Source organism: Taudactylus pleione, unplaced genomic scaffold, assembly GCF_031769625.1.
Source record: "Taudactylus pleione unplaced genomic scaffold, aTauple2 ptg000830l, whole genome shotgun sequence".
Taxonomy (NCBI): Eukaryota; Metazoa; Chordata; class Amphibia; order Anura; family Myobatrachidae; genus Taudactylus; species Taudactylus pleione.
Window position 1 is genome coordinate 6,729,411 of NW_028285232.1, and position 14,486 is coordinate 6,743,896.

General features: G+C 50.0%; 1 protein-coding gene across 2 annotated transcripts in view; it reads right to left on the reverse strand.

The window, feature by feature from the left end:
• The window catches only part of CNTFR (ciliary neurotrophic factor receptor), an 822,875-nt gene that overhangs the window by 631,430 nt on the left and 176,959 nt on the right, over positions 1 to 14,486 (reverse strand). For both annotated transcript variants that reach the window (XM_088458405.1, XM_088458403.1), the window contains exon 2: positions 9,961 to 10,036. The gene's annotated coding sequence lies outside the window, so the exon portion shown is untranslated. The remainder of the gene's footprint in view (positions 1 to 9,960; positions 10,037 to 14,486) is intronic.

Sequence of the window (14,486 nt, forward strand, 5' to 3'; positions counted from 1 at the left end):
TGAACTGCAAGTGAATAATATAATGCAGGCAATATGGGTAAAACACATGTCTGGAATGTTACATTATTACGTCCCGCATTGGAACAGGAAATTATCACAGCGAGAAAAATAGAAGTGTCACAGCCTAAAATTAATAATTGATCAAAATATAATCCGAGGATCAGGAGAAAAACTGCCCGTGTCAGAAGCCTGTAACAACATTAGGCCGTAACTAAACCTATTATTTCATATGTGGTTTGCAGATTCCTGGGGCTGGAAGGGAGGAAAACAGAGGAACACGCACAAGATAACTAAGGGGAAATTTACTAAAGTGAGAGTTTTTAGAAGTGAGTTTTAGAAGTGGAGATGTTGCCCATAGCAACCAATCAGATTCTACTTAACATTTAACTAGCACCTTCTAGAAGATAATAGATGGAATCTGATTGGTTGCTATGGGCAACAACTCTTCTAAAACTCACTTCTAAAAACTCTCACTTTAGTAAATGTACCCCTTAGTATATAATGTTCATATGGTGACAGTCTGAGGGGGAACCCCTGTCATTTTGTTGCTGTTAATCAATGGAACCTTTGCATCACCTTAGACCGGGGATGGGGGCCGTATAAGGCCCCCGGAATCATTTGGTCTGGCCCTTGGAGCCTCGTCTGGCTAGCACTGTGCCTAGAATGTCATCCTGCAGCCAGAATCTATGCAGCAGTGCCTCCTGGAGTGTCCTTAGGACGCTTCAGATGGTCACACCACACTGCCCTTACAGTTCCCCGGAGCATCCTCAGGATGCTCCGGGCATTGCTGTAATCACACGTCACATGGAGGGGGCGTGGCCTGAACCGGGCCCGCGAAAAATGTTATATATATCAAAATGACCCTCGGCAGAAAAAAGGGTCCCCACCCCTCCCTTAAACTGTATCAGAGACTTAGGGACATATTCAATTGCCCATAGTATTTACAGCGCAGGTAAAGCTCCGGGTTTTACGCACGGAGCTATTCAATTTCTCTGCGTGGTAATTGCAATGGTGGCGCGCACTGTGATTGATTCCGATCCGGACGCTATTTGCGGACGGATGTTCCAAAAAAGGGGCCGGCTATTTAAATTGAGCGCTCGCTCTTTGCGGTTTGTTGACGCCTCTATGTCTCAGCGAGCGAACTAAAAATGCACTCGCTATTTTGTAAAGACGCCCCTTTGCCGTTCGCATCACACGTCATCTCCGGTATTTATTAGATTAATCGGGAACATCGAAAGGTGTCTGAACTGCTCGCAGTGCTTGTGGTAGGATTTACTTCCCGCTGTCACTGCGAGCAGTTCAGGCAAAAAGACAACCAAGTGACGTGGTCAATGACGCTCCTTTACTAATTATGCACTCCCATTAAACGCCCTTTTGACCGTAAGGCACGCCTGCGTTCGGATCTCCACTCCCCCGTTTTCAAGCACCTTCCCCTGTTACCACCCACAAACGGTACATTCTGTCAATCAAATTAGCAGGCCCTCGCTGTTTTGTGAGCGCACGATTTCCGATCGTAATGACTGTTTTGCGCATGCCCATATGCATGCGCAGTTGTGCGAACATCGCTCAGAGCGAACGAGCGGCCGCTGACGAGCGGCTCTGAATCAGACCCACTATCCCATAGATTCCGCATTGTGTTGGAATGATTCGTCCCTGTATCTGCATTTTAACGTAGATATTTCCTCGCAGCTCTGTGAGGAAAAATCTACGTTAAGTGCACCCTCTGGGAATTAATGCGCGGGGATGCAGCACTAAGCAGACAAACCATGAAGCTGTGGAACTACAACTCACAGCATGCCCAAATCTACAGCATATGCAACATCCCAGCCGACTACCTCTGCTCTATTGTACTGTTCTGTGTCTGTCAGTAACAGGACAGGACCACTGGCAGAAGAATGCAGTTTCATTGTATGAGTTACATACTGAAGGGGGAGAGTTATCAAGCCTTGGAGAGATGCCCAAACCAACTAATCAGCTTCTGTCATTTCAAAGACTGTGCTAGATAAGTGACAGCTCGTAGCTGATTGGTTGTTTTGGGCAGCTTCTCCCCCTCATCACTCTCATCAGCCTTGATACATCTCCCCCTGACTTAGTAAACATTAAGGGCTCTTTTTAAAAAGGCTGAGAAAAACCCCTTTATTTGTGCTAAAAAGGCTTTTGCACGGCTTCTGGCTAGCTGGATATTACGGGAAGATGTACATCTGCGATGGATTGCCCCAATTCCAAAGAAATCCAACCTGACGGACAATCTCGAATCTGACTGCAGGATAGTCGGAATCAATGAGTCAGGAATATTTAACATGAATTTCCCCCACGGATTGCCGATGGTCCATATCCGCGGTTCTGATCAGTATTCGGATCGGTGTAGGGAACTCGAGATTGTCCAACATGTTGGATTTCTCTGATTCCCCGACCCCGGCAGAATGGGGAATTTCCACGATAGTAGTTAGATGTATGGGCCCCATAAGATTTCCTCTGCAATCTCCCGATTTTCCCCTAAATTCACTTCCCCATACAAAAGTACAGGGAGAACAGCCGTCAGCTATTCAATAAACTGCGGTAGTGTAAGCTCACTGTATAATAGGTCAGCGGACTCTCCAGCCCACACACACAATGAATATATATATATATAATAAGTGTTCCCCCTAGGTCCGGCGCAAGGCAGGGCATCGGACCATAGAAAGGGTAACCAGAGGATCCCCGCCATGGCTAAGTGTGGTGGTACATAGTAATACTTACCGCCGGTACGCCGCCACCAATGATAAATAAACCCCTTTGTATTTTTTACATACGTGTGCAGGAATTGTATGATGTGTTTTTACAGCAGAAACAGGCTGGATCCATACTTTCCAACGTGCCAGATATAAAACATTGGGGGGCCTATTTATCATGTAATATTTGCGGGTGTTTTCGGAGGGTAACCACAAATATTTAGTATCACCCGCATGAATGAATGAGGGACCGCAGCAGATATCAGCCCCCATCGGTTTCTACGGGGGGATGCGATGATGCCAGATTTACCAACTTCCGGAATGCGAAGATTGGCCCCGAGCAACTAACCAAAAGCCGAAGATTGCGTTAGCCTGTTGAAGCCTATGGGCAACACTTCGTATAATTAACCGGTAGAGGGTTCCCCCGAAACCCCCCACGGCAATGGCGACCGCACATGTGCAGTCAGCAGGACAGCGCATGCGAATTAGCCCCGGCAGCATTCCGGGCACATGGCAGAAGAACCTGTTGGAGAACCTGTCGCTGCGGGTGCCGGATGATACATTCCGGCGCTATAATCGCACCTTTGGCGGTAATATCAAGCCCAGAACACATTGCAAATGCGATCGTTAATAAATGGGTCCCTGTGACACTTAGGGCCACACAGCGCCAGATCCAACTTGGCCACTCCCCACATGTGTGCGAACTAAACAAGCCGAGAGACTAAACCATGGGCAGGGTGTAAACAATGTAACGTGTTTATGGGTCTACTCCCATGCACGCAGTTCCAGCGGGCACGCAACATGTTAACAGCTCCGTGTCCTGTGCAGATTGCCCCGGACGGTGTCTGGCTCTCCCGTCCCTCGTCCATTAGCAATAACAGAGCCCGTAATGGATCTGGAGAAATCGGATGCCAGACTCTGCAGGCAGAACGTCGGACGGATCAGCTGCAGAAGCTACGAGCCGCCTTTCTGTGTGTGTGTGTGTGTAATTTTCCCTTCCAGCCAAATCACAGCGCTATTAGCTGCAGCCTCTAACTTCTCTTCCTGTTCGGAAATTTTTTAATGTACCTGCAATTAGACGAATGATAAATAGCACGCAGTGAGCTCTGCGCCAAGTCTCCTGGCATCTCAACCTGTAATCTGCTTACGCTTAGAAGCCGTGTGTTCCGTCCCCCCTCCGTCTCAATTCCTCTGATTAACGCTTTCCCTCCTGCGTAGGATGAGCTGAGAGTCAGAGGGATATTCCCATTTGGCGCACCACAGATAATGTGACTAAGCCGCGCCATATACCGATTGTGCTTCTTATTCGCGTCTGTAATGTGACACAAGTGCAATGCACGGGTACCCCAGATATTGGGATTGTATGTACCTGCGGTGTGCAACTCGGGGCGCTTACTACTACACTGCAACAACAATACTAATTCCGAGCGCCCAGGACACCATTAGCGACCATCTGACTCCTGTTACCCATTGTTCAATAATACATATTTCTTCTCCAATACTTCTGAGATTAACCCCTCTCTATCCTTTCGGTCCCGGCAAGAATTAACTAAAGACAGTTTATTTTGAAAAGACAGACAGTAATTAACTTAATTAAGACAATACAGAAACAATTTTATATAACTCTAACACAAACGCTAAATTAAGAAATAGGTATGAAAATTCGGGAATGGCGGAATTGGGTTTAAAACACATCGGTAAGTTACTGCACCCAAATAATTTCCTCACTCCCTTAATTTCTACTCCAGTACCTTCATTTCTGCCACCACTTATAGTTACACCCCCCTGGCCACCACTTATAGTTACACCCCCTCTGGCCACCACTTATAGTTACACCCCCTCTGACCACCACTTATAGTTACAACCCCCTGGCCACCACTTATAGTTACACCCCCCCTGGCCACCACTTATAGTTACACCCCCTCTGGCCACCACTTATAGTTACACCCCCCCTGGCCACCACTTATAGTTACACCCCCCTGGCCACCACTTATAGTTACACCCCCCTGGCCACCACTTATAGTTACACCCGCCTGGCCACCATTTATAGTTACACCCCCCCTGGCCACCACTTATAGTTACACCCCCCCTAGCCACCACTTATAGTTACATCCCCCTGGCCACCACTTATAGTTACACCCCCCTGGCAACCACTTATAGTTACACCCCTCTGGCCACCACTTATAGTTACACCCCCCCTGGCCACCACTTATAGTTACACCCCCCTGGCCACCACTTATAGTTACACCCCCCTGGCCACCACTTATAGTTACACCCACTGGCCACCACTTATAGTTACACCCACACTGGCCACCACTTATAGTTACACCCCCTGGCCACCACTTATAGTTAGAACCCCCTGGCCACCACTTATAGTTACACCCCCCTGGCCACCACTTATAGTTACACCCCCTCTGGCCACCACTTATAGTTACACCCCCTCTGGCCACCACTTATAGTTACACCCACCCTGGCCACCACTTATAGTTACACCCCCCTGGCCACCACTTATAGTTACACCCCCCTGCCCACCACTTATAGTTACACCCCCCTGGCCACCACTTATAGTTACACCCCCCTGGCCACCACTTATAGTTACACCCCCCCTGGCCACCACTTACAGTTACACCCCCTGCCCACCACTTATAGTTACACCCCCCTGCCCACCACTTATAGTTACACCCCCCTGTCCACCACTTATAGTTACACCCACTCTGGCCACCACTTATAGATACACCCCCTGGCCACCACTTATAGTTACACCCCCCTGGCCACCACTTATAGTTACACCCACACTGTCCACCACTTATAGTTACACCCACCCTGGCCACCACTTATAGTTACACCCCCCTGGCCACCACTTATAGTTACACCCACCCTGGCCACCACTTATAGTTACACCCACCCTGGCCACCACTTATAGTTACACCCCCCTGGCCACCACTTATAGTTACACCCACCCTGGCCACCACTTATAGTTACACCCACCCTGGCCACCACTTATAGTTGCACCCCCCTGGCCACCACTTATAGTTACACCCCCCTGCCCACCACTTATATTTACACCCACTGGCCACCACTTACAGTTACACCCCCCCTGGCCACCACTTCCAGTTACACCCCCTGGCCACCACTTATAGTTACACCCACACTGGCCACTACTTATAGTTACACCCCCCTGCCCACCACTTATAGTTACACTCACTGGCCACCACTTGTAGTTACACCCACTGGCCACCACTTACAGTTACACCCCCCTGGCCACCACTTATAGTTACACCCACTGGCAACCACTTATAGTTACATCCCCCTGGCCACCACTTATAGTTACACCCCCCCTGGCCACCACTTATAGTTACATCCCCCTGCCCACCACTTATAGTTACATCCACTGGCCACCACTTATAGTTACACCCCCCCTGGCCACCACTTACAGTTACACCCCATGGCCACCACTTATAGTTACACCCATACTGGCCACCACTTATAGTTACACCCCCCTGCCCACCACTTATAGTTACACTCACTGGCCACCACTTGTAGTTACACCCACTGGCCACCACTTACAGTTACACCCCCCTGGCCACCACTTATAGTTACACCCACACTGCCCACCACTTATAGTTACACCCACACTGCCCACCACTTATAGTTACACCCACCCTGGCCACCACTTATAGTTGCACCCCCCTGGCCACCACTTATAGTTACACCCCCCTGCCCACCACTTATATTTACACCCACTGGCCACCACTTACAGTTACACCCCCCCTGGCCACCACTTACAGTTACACCCCCTGGCCACCACTTATAGTTACACCCACTGGCAACCACTTATAGTTACACCCCCCTGGCCACCACTTATAGTTACACCCCCCCTGGCCACCACTTATAGTTACATCCCCCTGCCCACCACTTATAGTTACATCCACTGGCCACCACTTATAGTTACACCCCCCCTGGCCACCACTTACAGTTACACCCCATGGCCACCACTTATAGTTACACCCATACTGGCCACCACTTATAGTTACACCCCCCTGCCCACTACTTATAGTTACACTCACTGGCCACCACTTGTAGTTACACCCACTGGCCACCACTTACAGTTACACCCCCCTGGCCACCACTTATAGTTACACCCACTGGCAACCACTTATAGTTACACCCCCCTGGCCACCACTTATAGTTACACCCCCCTGGCCACCACTTATAGTTACATCCCCCTGCCCACCACTTATAGTTACATCCACTGGCCACCACTTATAGTTACACCCCCCCTGGCCACCACTTACAGTTACACCCCATGGCCACCACTTATAGTTACACCCATACTGGCCACCACTTATAGTTACACCCCCCTGCCCACCACTTATAGTTACACTCACTGGCCACCACTTGTAGTTACACCCACTGGCCACCACTTACAGTTACACCCCCCTGGCCACCACTTATAGTTACACCCACTGGCAACCACTTATAGTTACGCCCCCCTGGCCACCACTTATAGTTACACCCCCCCTGGCCACCACTTATAGTTACATCCCCCTGCCCACCACTTATAGTTACATCCACTGGCCACCACTTATAGTTACACCCCCCCTGGCCACCACTTACAGTTACACCCCATGGCCACCACTTATAGTTACACCCATACTGGCCACCACTTATAGTTACACCCCCCTGCCCACTACTTATAGTTACACTCACTGGCCACCACTTGTAGTTACACCCACTGGCCACCACTTACAGTTACACCCCCCTGGCCACCACTTATAGTTACACCCACTGGCAACCACTTATAGTTACACCCCCCTGGCCACCACTTATAGTTACACCCCCCCTGGCCACCACTTATAGTTACATCCCCCTGCCCACCACTTATAGTTACATCCACTGGCCACCACTTATAGTTACACCCCCCCTGGCCACCACTTACAGTTACACCCCATGGCCACCACTTATAGTTACACCCATACTGGCCACCACTTATAGTTACACCCCCCTGCCCACCACTTATAGTTACACTCACTGGCCACCACTTGTAGTTACACCCACTGGCCACCACTTATAGTTACACCCACACTGCCCACCACTTATAGTTACACCCACTGGCCACATCTTACAGTTACACCCCCCTGGCCATCACTTATGGTTACATAATAATTAGAGATACAGCAGCCTCTCTGTCATAAATATTGTGATTTGTCTGTCACCCTCATTTGCAGAAATATGGAACAAACTACTGGACCCATCATTATAAAATTATAAATAAAATCCAACACAATAGGTGACAATTCCTTTCACATTTTTCTTTGTGGACCTGACCACGGACTGTGAATATACAGATTTAATTTTTCCAGTAGCGGTGACATCATGGAAAACACATTGGACGCAGCAGAGGGTATTGCCTCCATGTTATCACGCAGGCAGGTGGTCTGCTTGCTCCGCGGATTCCTCAGCTTGTTACTCAGAGCGGTACAACAATCACATGACCGCGTGTATCCTGTGCATTACATGTGTGTGGCGTGTGGCTTGTACGGTGGCTACCCCCTGCCAGCCGCACCCGGGGAGCAGCCAACGGACGGCACATTGATTCTATAGAAAAAACTTTGGTGTAAGTAAGGATATCACCGCGTGCAAACAAATAATTATCTGTTTGTCTTACATTCTCTTAGTAATAATTAATGCTAATTAACTAATTAGCTTAACTGAGGTTTCATCAACTGCAAAAAAATGTATATAGCTGTAGATGGAGGAACACAGGTTTAGATTTATCGGGGGGGGGCGAAATGCGTCAATACCGACAAACAAAGTTCCCGTCAGCGCCAGCTTTGTTCTTGCTGTTGATAAACCCGCTAGTGCACGGATCCGCTGGTGAAGACTTCCTCGTGTTTTGCCCATGCGCAAAATTAGAGACTAGTCAGCGAAGTGATAAGTTAACCCTTACCTCTCTAGGACAGTCTGGAGGAGGCAGCTAAATATTGCTCAATGGCGCTGGCCAAACTTTTATTGTTAAATTGTCAAAAAAAGTTGAATTTTTTTATTTTATTGCCACAATAACTGACTTATTGCTATAATCAGGGTTCTAAATATAGATAATCCCCCAGTGAGGACCCCCCCTCTCCCAATGCTGAGAAATTGAATGCAGTACATACGTTTCATATCCATTCTTTCCGGCGCTACCAATGCGGCCACGGCTGCCGTATGAAGCTACTCTTAGACGGTACGCCTGGTATTCAGTGATGTCAGATCTGTGCGCTGAGTTTGTGTGTTTAATGCTGCTACAACGTATGTAAATGGGTCTGAGGATGGAAACCATTCGTTCTAATGACCCCCACCCACTCCCAATGTCACGCCTGTCTGGGGGGGCTCTCAGATTTCTGCCCCATTCAGTATATTTAACACAACACCACTAGTTAGCAACTGCACGTAAAACATGTTCATGTATGACAAACGCATTCGCTGGCGGTGGAGGTATCCGTCCTTGCTGAAAACACGGGCCCCCAAAGTGCACATATAAACTCTACAGTAAACTTCCGTGGGTGCATTATCTACATACAGCCGCTCACATGAACGAATCAGGAAAAGCGCTTATTGGAGTACTCTGTGCTCCTCAGCAAAAATGGCAGCAAATATTTGTGCTGTTCTGTAGTAATAAGAAATATTTGTACTAAATATATATGATAAATGACATAGAAAATAGATGAGTATTTCTCTTATGGATCAGTCAGACAATTATAATACGCTGTACAAGGTGATACTCCTGTCTCTGCGCTGTTATCATACATCTACAGTAATGACACACGTCATTGTCATACAATGGGGAGATGGGAGGGGCTTCATAGAGCGCAATAACCAACCATACACTGATCCAGTGCATTCAGGAACCTGAGCCATAGTGGGTCCTGGGAAATACCCCCTCCCACATGTCCTCTCTGCTGCTGATATACTCTGTGCCAGCTGTGAGGCTATGACTTGTCATGTCTACACCTCTGTTCCTGCAGTTAGTGCACCCAGGTAGTCACTATTATCACGTGTACACAATTTAGTGACAGACGTTACATTTTACCGGTCCCCTGTGCACCATGGAGGCAGCCGTTTTATGGACTGAGCCAGTATTTCTGAGGGAGTGCCTCATGCCTCCCTAATGCCACTAGATCCTCGGGAGGTGATTGGCTGATTCTTGTGCATACTGGCTCGGTCCATAGTATGGCCACCCCCCATAAACAGTAACCAGCCACATTACCTTTATGGGTAGGAATCCAGCAATGTCATATGTTAGGGGGGGAAATAGTCCCAGCGGCTCTTAGATCCTGTATATCCTGCAATACAGAAATAATCCGTGTAAGAAGCATATAAATATAAGACTTCATAGTGTGCAAGCATTACACCAATGGCACCTAATACGTTACTGCAGCCTGGGGTCCCCAGAGCAGAATATATATATATATATATATATATATATATATATATATATATATATATTCTATGGCATCACAGCAATGTCTAGTAGAGGAAAACCACATGACACATAGAGATGTCCTCTCTTCTTTCAATATTCTGATTCAAAATTAGATTCAATAAAAAAACACTCTGTAATGGTAGGAAGCCTCCGCTCCCCAGAATTCTGCTCCTCAACAACCACCGCCATCTTGCACCATAAAACCGGGCACCACAAAGGAAATGCAGCAATATCCTGTGCAGACCAGTAGGAGTAACACACAGCATGCTCTGATGAGCAAATACAATGAACCAAAGTGAGAACACAACAAGGAGACATAAAGGGTCACCTCAGGTATAGGGCCGTCACCACGGGTATAGGGCCGTCACCATGGGTATAGGGCCGTCACCACAGGTATAGGGCCGTCACCTCAGGTATAGGGCCGTCACAACGGGTATAAGGCCGTCACCTTAGATATAGGGCCGTCACCACGGGTATAGGGCCGTGACAACGGGTATAGGGCCGTCACCTCAGGTATAGGGCCGTCACCTCAGGTATAGGGCTGTCACAATGGGTACAGGGCCGTCACCTCAGGTACAGGGCTGTCACCCCGGGTATAGGGCCGTCACCTCAGGTATAGGGCCGTCACCACGGGTATAGGGCCGTCACCACGGGTATACGGCTGTCACCACGGGTATAGGGCCGTCACCACGGGTATAGGGCCGTCACCTCAGGTATAGGGCTGTCACCACGGGTATAGGGCCGTCACCTCAGGTATAGGACCTTCACCACGGGTATAGGGCTGTCACCTCGGGTATAGGGCCGTCACTGGGCCGTCACCACGGGTATAGGGCCGTCACCACGGGTATAGGGCCAAACATTTATTATACAGATAATTTCTGCAGTTCGTATGAATAAGGAATAGAAAAAACAATAACAGGGGAGAGGAAGGACGCCCTCGATGACTGCACATTATACAATTCTCCACACACACATTAAATAAACCTTTAATTAGATTATCCCACTTTCCCTATGGCCTCCCCCCTGAACCCCAACTCTTTCCCCACTACAACAAGGTCCTGTGTTTATTAATCAGGAGAAAAATAGCTTTTATACCAGGAAGAGAGTTAGAGGAGGGGGAGAGCACTACTGGGGGTACTACAAGGGGGAGAGCACTACTGGGGGCACTAAAAGGGAGAGAGCACTACTGGGGGCACTAAAAGGGGGAGAGCACTACTGGGCACTATAAGGGGGATTACTACTGGGGACACAACAGGGGGGGGGACTACTACTGGGGGCACTACAAGGGGGAGAGCACTACTGGGGGTACTACAAGGGGGAGAGCACTACTGGGGGCACTAAAAGGGGGAGAGCACTACTGGGGGCACTACAAGGGGGAGAGCACTACTGGGGGCACTAAAAGGGGGAGAGCACTACTGGGCACTATAAGGGGGATTACTACTGGGGACACAACAGGGGGGGGACTACTACTGGGGGCACTACAAGGGGGGATTACTACTAGGGGCACTACTACTGGGGCACTACAAGGGGGGGACTACTACTGGGGGCACTACAAGGGGGAGCGTACTACTGGGGGCACTAAATGGGGGAGAGCACTACTGGGGGCACTAAAATGGGGAGAGCACTACTGGGGGCACTAAAATGGGGAGAGCACTAGTGGGGGCACTACAAAGGGGAGAGCACAACTGGGGGCACTAAATGGGGGAGAGCACTACTGGGGGGCACTAAAAGGGGAGAGCACTACTGGGCACTTAAAGGGGGATTACTACTGGGGGCACAACAGGGGGTGACTACTACTGGGGGCACTACAAGGGGGGATTACTACTGGGGGCATTACAAGTGGGGGACTACTACTGGGGGCACTACAAGGGGGGGACTACTACTATGGGCACTACAAGGGGGAGAGCACTACTGGGGGCACTACAAGGGGGACGACTACTGGGGGCACTAAAAGGGGGAGAGCACTACTGGGCACTACAAGGGGGATTACTACTGGGGGCACAACAAGGGGGGGACTACTACTGGGGGCACTACTAGGGAGGATTATTACTGGGGGCACTACAAGGGTGGGACTACTACTGGCGGCACTACAAGGGTGGGACTACTACTGGGGGCACTACAAGGGGGGACTACTACTGGGGGCACTACAAGGGGGAGAGCACTACTGGGGGCACTGAAAGGGGGAGAGCACTACTGGGGCACTACAAGGGGGAGAGCACTACTGGGGCACTACAAGGGGGAGAGCACTACTGGGGGCACTACAAGGGGGAGAGAACAACTGGGGGCACTAAAAGGGGGAGAGCACAACTGGGGGCACTAAAAGCGGGAGAGCACTACTGGGCACTAAAAGGGGGATTACTACTGGGGGCACAACAGGGGGGGACTACTACTGGGGGCACAAGGGGGGATTACTACTGGGGGCACTACAAGGGGGGGACTACTACTTGGGGCACTACAAGGGGGGACTACTACTGGGGGCACTACAAGGGGGAGAGCACTACTGGGGGCACTAAAAGGGGTAGAGCACTACTGGGCACTACAAGGGGGATTCCTAGGGATTACTGCTGGGGGCACAAAAAGGGGGGGGAGTATTACTTGGGGCACTACAAGGGAGGATTACTACTGGGGGCACTACAAGGGGGGACTACTACTGGGAGCACTACAAGGGGGGGACTACTACTGGGGGCACTACAAGGGGGGGACTACTACTGGGGGCAATGCATAGGGGTGAACACTTCTGGGGGCACTGATTAAAGGGGCACTACATAGGGGGACCACTACTTGGGGCACTATATATGGGGACCACAACTGGGGGCACTGCATAGGGGGGGTGGCCGCTACTGGGACACTGTATAAGGGGGGGTGTTACTAGGGCACTGTATAGGGGGCGCTACTAAGGACAATGCATAGTGAGGACTACTACTGGGGGCACTGCAGAGGGGGGACTACTACTGGCGGCACTGCATAGGCGGACCACTACTGGGGGCACTGCATAGTGGGGGTGGCTGCTACTGGGGCATTGTATAAGGGGGGTGTTACTAGGGCACTGTATAGGGGGCGCTACTAAGGACAATGCATAGTGGGGACTATTACTGGGGACACTGCATAGGGGGGACTACTACTGGGGGCACTGCAGAGGGGGGACTACTACTGGGGGCACTGTATAGGGGGCGCTACTAAGGACAATGCATAGTGGGGACTACTACTGGGGGCACTGCAGACGGGGGACTACTACTTGGGGCACTGCATAGGAGGACTACTACTGGGGGCACTGCATAGGAGGACTACTACTGGGGGCACTGCATAGGGGGACTACTACTGGGGACACTGCATAGGGGGACTACTACTGGGGACACTGCATAGGGGGACTACTACTGGGGACACTGCATAGGGGGACTACTACTGGCGGCACTGCAGAGTGGTAACCACTACTGGGGCACTGCATAGGGGTAACCACTACTGGGGCATGGCATAGGGGTAACCACTACTGGGGCACTGCATAGGGGTGCCCAAAGCATATTCTTGCATCTGGGCCCACCACTCTCTAGTTCGCCCATTGCCCACGGTGGCTTTGCTTGCCCAGGGTTTTTTGGCTGCGGAGGGGTGGTCTTTCTGGGGGTTGGCTGCCTGGAGAGGCGGGTTAGCTGCTCAATAATGTGGCTGTGGGAGGGTGGTTTACCTGGGGTACCCCCTTAGTGGTGTGGCCATGGGGGGTTGCTTGCCTGGGGCATAGGTGCTCAGTAATGCTGCCCTGGGGGAAGGGGGGTCTGGCTCCTACACTTTCATCCTGGCTCCTAGGTTTTAGAAAAATTTGTCAAGCCCTGAGCTAGAGGCCTATGGGCTTGCGGCTAGTAATGGCGGCAGGCCGCAAAGCGAAATCAACCTTCTAAATGCGGATCAGCTAATCAGCTACACGCCTCTGTGTTTTTCTTTATACAGTATTACGCCGCCCGGCGCTCTCTCAGTAATATTCCTGGTGTCTTGACATCTGGAGACAATCGGCAATTTCTAAGTAACTAAAGTTATATGTGAGACTCACACATTAATTACTAGGAGCAGATCCAGCCGGTTATGTTAATGTATATAGAAATAGGTCAGACAACTAAATGAGGCAAACTGCAGCAGGATGGAGCTGGCAGGTGAATCTAATTCAATTGTATAACAGGTTTACTAATTATCTTTATACACAGCGCAGGCAGCAAAACCGTGTAGAAAAATTATTTCCTAAATCGTTCATGGCACAGACAGCGCAGAGTGCAACAAACAATTATTAATATGAAGAAAAGTCATTTTCGTCATCAGTTTAACTC